We start from the raw sequence: 6,138 nt of genomic DNA, 5'->3' as shown, positions 1-6,138 counted from the left end.
GATCAGAAATGCAAAAGAGGACATAACAACTGATGCCACAGAAATGAAGAGGATCATTAAAGGTTATTGTGAGCAATTAAATGCCAACAAATTGGATAATATCTTAGAAATGTATAAAATCATAGGAACATACAACCTATCCAGGACTAAATCATGAATAAAGGGAAAATCTGAAGAAAGCAACAATGAACAAGGAGACTGATTGAGTAATCAAAAACAAAGACAAATCCAGAATCAGGTAGCTTCATTGGTGTTCTCCCAAACTGTTAGAGAATTAATACCAATTTTTCTTAAATGCTTCTAAAAAATTAAAAAAGAGGGAACAGTTCCAAACTGATCTTGGCAGAGGATGGGCAGAATACTGACTAGCTCCACCTCATGTTACATGACCTTCTGTAGTCTTGCTGATGCTGGATGAGACTGCTGGATTAAGGGGGGAGGCTCAGCTTCCTACTGGGGTACAGTGGACTGCCAAATGGCTTCAACTTGTATCACTTTGTTCAGTCTCACTAATACTCTGTAGGGTAGAGAATCAAATGGCTTCTGGAACCTGCTAATACTACCATTGCTGGGACACTGCCAGCTTCTGCCAAATGGGGAATGGAAGATTAGTTCCCTGCTGTGCCCCTCTGATACTGCCAGAGACAGGTGGGGAAAGTTGAGTGCTGATTTCTACTTCTGTGAGGCGAGGGCAGGATGGGACCTACTGGGCTACTCTGACTTACTAAAACCATGGTGGGAGGGGTTCTGTTTTACCATTGGTGTTTGGCTGGAATAGGGCAGATATTGCCAAAAAGGTTTTCTATTTTTATGTCACTCTATGCAGTCCTTTCACTAAGGAGAATAGGTATTTTTGGAGGTTTTTAAAAAAATCTGCCTTTTGGTGGGCTTTCCGGGCTTATGAAGTGCCCTGTCTGGGATATATGAAAGGCAACAAGGAAATCCAAGGAACTTACTACGGTGTTGTTCCTCAAATCTAGAGGTACCTTTGTAGTCTGCCTTATTTTAATTCCTTTCAGAGTTTTCCTATGATTTTTCTGTTGTGTTTGTCCAGAGATATTTTTTTTTATGGGCAGGTCTTGGGTGGAGTGGGGCAATTTCACTTTGGTAGAATTGATATTCTCTGCAGTGGTTTGTTTTTAATGAAAGAATGGCAAAACTGAGCTCTTATTGTGAAAAACTTGTTAATTGGAATAGTTACTTGAATTTGTTCACAGATTTATATTTAGAATATAAGGGAAAAGTCTAAACTTTTCCATTTCTTTAAGAAATGAGAGGGCAGTTTCATAATTTTCAAGGTTGTAATTATTGCCATTTAAGTATTATGAATAAACCATGAATACCTGATGTATGAGATGAGAAAAAGCTTATGAGGTTATACATTCTCCTCAAAATGATCTATAAAATTCAGTGAAATTCCAATAAATATCCCCAAATCTATATTAAAAGGAATTTTAGTGGAGTACTGTCACCAAGATGGCGGAATAGAAAGCACCAGATCCTCCTTACCCCATGGAGACATGAACATATCATTGCACAGACCAATTGCTTTCATGAAAACCAGTTAAGAAGTTCCTGTACTACAGGCCAGCAAATGTCTAAGAAGAAACACATTGAAGATAGTCAGAAAACTGGTGGTAGTTACCAAAGCTTCCACCTCTAGTATAGCACAGGGTGATAGTGAGAAAACTTCCAACACCTGGCTTCTTTCCAGGGAGGGGAAAGAGAAGAGTGGAATGTATATCCAACATTCTGGGTCTTCAGGAGGTTGCATCAGGGACTGGGATTCTCTTAAATGAGTCAAAACACTGACAGAAATTGGTACCAGGCTAAGGGCTGCTGCAAAGAAGATCACTTCATGGTCTAATGCCAAATAATCTACAGTACTGAAGATAGACACTAGGTAGAGCTCATGTGCTACAGCTTGCTACAACACTACCAAAGCTCTAGGACTACGAAGAGACATCAGGGGAAGTTTCTTAGTAGAAACAGAGAAACCTCTTCAACTATGAGATTACACATATAAACGCAGAAGAGATGCATCCTCAGATAAGGCTTGAGAGGTCTCCAGAATGTCAAGGTGGGCTTATTGGTGAAGGTCATCCTTATATAAAGCCAGACTATAAAGACTGGGTGAAGTGAATGTTTTTTTCAAATGCCCAAGTCCCAACAAAAGATAACAAGACATACAAAGAAACAGAATAAATCTCCAGAAACTCATACTAAAGAAATGGAGATATATGAGTTACCAGACAAAGAATTCAAAATAACTGTCATAATAAGTACGTTCAATGAACATAATTTTTCTTGCATAAAAATTCTAAATGATTTGTATAGATACTTTGCACTAAAAGAAGTAGAGCATAAATCCCTACACCTTAAGCATAGGTTGCTGAGTGAAGTGAATTCCTTTTCCAAAATACAATATGTTAAGGAAGGTGGGGAAAAGATCAACTTCCCAGTGGAGAAATCTGACAAATTCTACCTAAGCTAAGAGATCAATGTCAGTACCAATAGTAATAAGTCAGTGTTGAGAGTATTTATTGTTGATACAAAGTGATTAAAATGGCAATTTATCTATGTTTTATCCCTCAAAAAAGAAAAACAAACTGTAATCCTAGTTTATTCATGGTTTAAGAATTATAAAAATTCCAATAGAATGGTATTCCAAAAATTATTTTACCAATATGCATTAAAACTGCCAAGCTCACCATCAATATGAAAAGTCTGAGGAATTTTCACTGCCAAGAGGAGCCTAAGGAGACAAAACAATAAATGTGATGTAGTATCCTGGATGGGGTCCTGGAGCAGAAACACATCAGGTAAAAATCAAGGAAATTTTAATAAGCTGTGTACTTTAGTTTAAAAATTATTAATATTAGTTCATTAATTACAAAGAATGTACATTAATAACATAAGCTGTTAATGATCAGAGAAACCATGTAAAGGGATACATGGGAACTCTGCACAACCCTTCACAACTTTAAAGTAAATGTACAGCCATTCTTAAAGTCTACTTTCCTTTCTTTCTTTAACAAATTTTTATTGAATGCTTGCTTAGGCAGTACATATACTGAAATTGGAACAATACAGATAAGACTAGCATAGTCCCTGTGCAAGGATCACATGCAAATTTGTGAAGCATTCTGTATTTTTGAAAACACGATGGTCAAAAACTTTAGGATGCAGCAAAACCATCCCTAAGAGGGAAGTATATAGCAATACAGGCCTACCTCAGGAAGCAAGAAAAATCAAATAAACAACCTAAACTTACAACTAGGGAGCTATTGTTATGCTATATGTTGGCAAATTGAACTCCAATAAAAAAAATTTTAAAAAGTCAAAAAAACAACAACTAGGGAGCTAGAAAAATAACAACAAATGAAGCCTAAAGGAGCAGAAGAAAGGGAATAATAAAGATTGGAGAAGAAATAAATGATATAGAAACTAAAAACAGTAGAACAGATCAATGAAGCCAGGAGCTGGTTCTTTGGGACAAAAACCTGATAAACCTCTAGTTAATAAGTCTAGTTAGACTTATTAAAAAAAGAATAAAGGACCCAAATAAGTAAAACTGCAAATGAAAGAGGAGAAATAACAACCAACGCCACAGAAAAATTAACATTTATAAGAGAATATTATGAAAAATTATATGCCAACAAATTTGGCAAACTGGAAGAAGTGGATACATTCCTAGAAATAAATAAACTACCAAAACTGAAACCAGAAGAAATAGAAAATTTAAATAGTCCAATAATCAGCAGAGAAATTGAACCAGTAATCCAAAAACTCCTAACAAACAAAAGTCCAGGTCCAGATGTCTTCACAAGTGAATTCTACCAAATCGTTAAAAAAGAATTAATACCTATTCTTCACAAATTATTCCAGAAAAATAGAAATGGAAGGAAAACTTTCAAATTCATTCTATGAGGTCAGGATTACCTTGATTCCAAGCAAGACAAAGACGCCACTAAAAAAGAGCACCATAGGCCAATATCCCTGATGAACATGGAGGCAAAAATTCTCCACCAAGTAGTAGCAAATTGAACCCAACAGCATTTTAAAAGAATCACTTACTACAATCAAGTAGGATTTATTCCTGGGTTGTAAGGGTGGTTCAATATTTGCAAATCAACCAATGTGATATACCACATTAATAATATAAAGGATAAGAACCATATGATCCTTTCAATAGATGCAGAAAAAACATTTGACAAAGTACAACATCCATTCACGATAAAAACCTTCAACAAAGTACAGTTAGAACATACCTCAACATCATAAAGGCCATATATGAAAAATCCACAGCTGATATTCTCAGTAGGGAAAAAACTGAGAGCTTTACCTCTACAGTCAGGAATAAGACAGGGATGTCAACTCTCACCATTGTTATTTATCTTAGTACTAGAAATCCCCGCGTTGGCAATCAGAAAACAAAAAGAAATAAAAGGCAACCAAATTGGCAAGAAAGAAGTCAAGCTTTCACTATATGCAGAAGACATGATACTCTACTTAGAAAACCCAAAAGACTCCACCAAAATTGTTAGAACTGATATACAAATTCAGCAAAGTACAGGATACAAAATCAACATACAGAAATCTCTTGCATTTCTATACAATAATGAAGCAGCAGAAAGAGAAATCAAAGAATTGATCCCTTTTACAATTGCACCAAAAACCATACGATACCTAGAGATAAACCTAATCAAAGAGGTAAATGATCTGTACTCTGAGAACTACAGAACACTCATGAAAGAAATTGAAGAAGACACAAATAAATGGAAAAAACATTCAATGCTCATGGACTGGAAGAATAAACATTGTTAAAATGTCTATACTATCCAAAGAAATCTACACATTTAATGCAATCCCTATCGAAATACCATCAGCATTTTTCCCAGAGCTAGAACAAACAACCCTAAAATTTGTATGGAACCATGAAAGACCTTGAATAGACAAAGCAATCCTGAAAAAGCAAAGCAAAGCTGGAGGCATCACAATTCCAGACTTCAAGTTATATTATAAAGCTGTAGTCATCAAGATAGTATGGTACAGGCACAAAAAGAGACACATAGATCAATAGAACATAATAGAAAACCCAGGAATGGATCCACAACTATAGGGTCAACTAAACTTTGGCAAAACAGGAAAGAATATTCAATGGAAAAAAGCCAACTCTTCAACAAGTGCTGTTGGGAAAACTGGGCAGCAACATGCAAAATAATGAAAATGGACCACTTTCTTGCACCATACACAAAAATAAATTTAAAATGGGTTAAAAAACTAAATGCGATACCTGAAGTCATTAAAATCCTAGAGGAGAACACAGGCAGTAACCTCTACATCGGCTGTAGTGACTTCTTTCTAGATATATCTCCTGAGGCAAGGAAACAAAAGGAAAAACACACTATTAAGACTTCAGCAAGATAAAAAGCTTTTGCACAGTGAAGGAAGCAATCAACAAAACTAAAAGGCAATCTATTGAATGGGAGAAGATATTTGCAAATGACATTTCTGATAAAGGGTTAGTATCCAAAATATATAAAGAACTTATACAACAACTGAACATCCAAAAAACAATCCAGTAAAAAATGATAGGAGACATTCTTCCAAGAAAGACATACATGGCTAACAGACACATGGAAAGGGGCTCAACATAACTCATCAGCAGGGAAATAAAAATAAAAACTACAGGGATATTGGTCTGTAATTCTCCTTTTTGGTGGGGTCTTTGTCTGGTTTTGGAATTAAGGTGATGCTGGCCTCATAGAACGAATTTGGAAATACTCCATCTCTTTCTATCTTTCCAAACAGCTTTAGGAGAATAGGTATGGTTTCTTCTTTAAACGTTTGATAGAATTCCCCTGGGAAGCCATCTGGCCCTGGACTCTTGTGTCTTGGGAGGTTTTTGATGACTGCTTCAATTTCCTCCCTGGTTATTGGCCTGTTCAGGTTTTCTATTTCTTCTTATTCCAGTTTTGGTAGTTTGTGGCTTTCCAGGAATGCGTCCATTTCTTCTAGATTGCCTAATTTATTGGCGTATAGCTGTTTTTAAAATCGTTTGTATTTCCTTGGTGTTGGTAGTGATCTCTCCTTTCTCATTCATGATTTTATTAATTTGAGTCTTCTCTCTTTTCT

The 6,138-nt window shown here is 35.8% G+C and overlaps 1 non-coding gene across 1 annotated transcript; it reads left to right on the top strand.

Annotated features, from left to right (window-relative positions):
* The first annotated feature begins 3,053 nt into the window (after positions 1-3,053).
* LOC112649582 (U6 spliceosomal RNA) lies at positions 3,054-3,156 on the top strand. Its single transcript, XR_003129644.1, has one exon. It is a non-coding gene; the product is annotated as a U6 spliceosomal RNA (small nuclear RNA).
* The last annotated feature ends 2,982 nt before the right edge of the window (positions 3,157-6,138 follow it).

Source organism: Canis lupus, chromosome X (assembly GCF_003254725.2).
Source record: "Canis lupus dingo isolate Sandy chromosome X, ASM325472v2, whole genome shotgun sequence".
Lineage (NCBI taxonomy): Eukaryota > Metazoa > Chordata > Mammalia > Carnivora > Canidae > Canis > Canis lupus.
The sequence above is the reverse complement of the archived record's forward strand: the minus strand, read 5'-3'. Positions and strand labels throughout refer to the sequence as shown.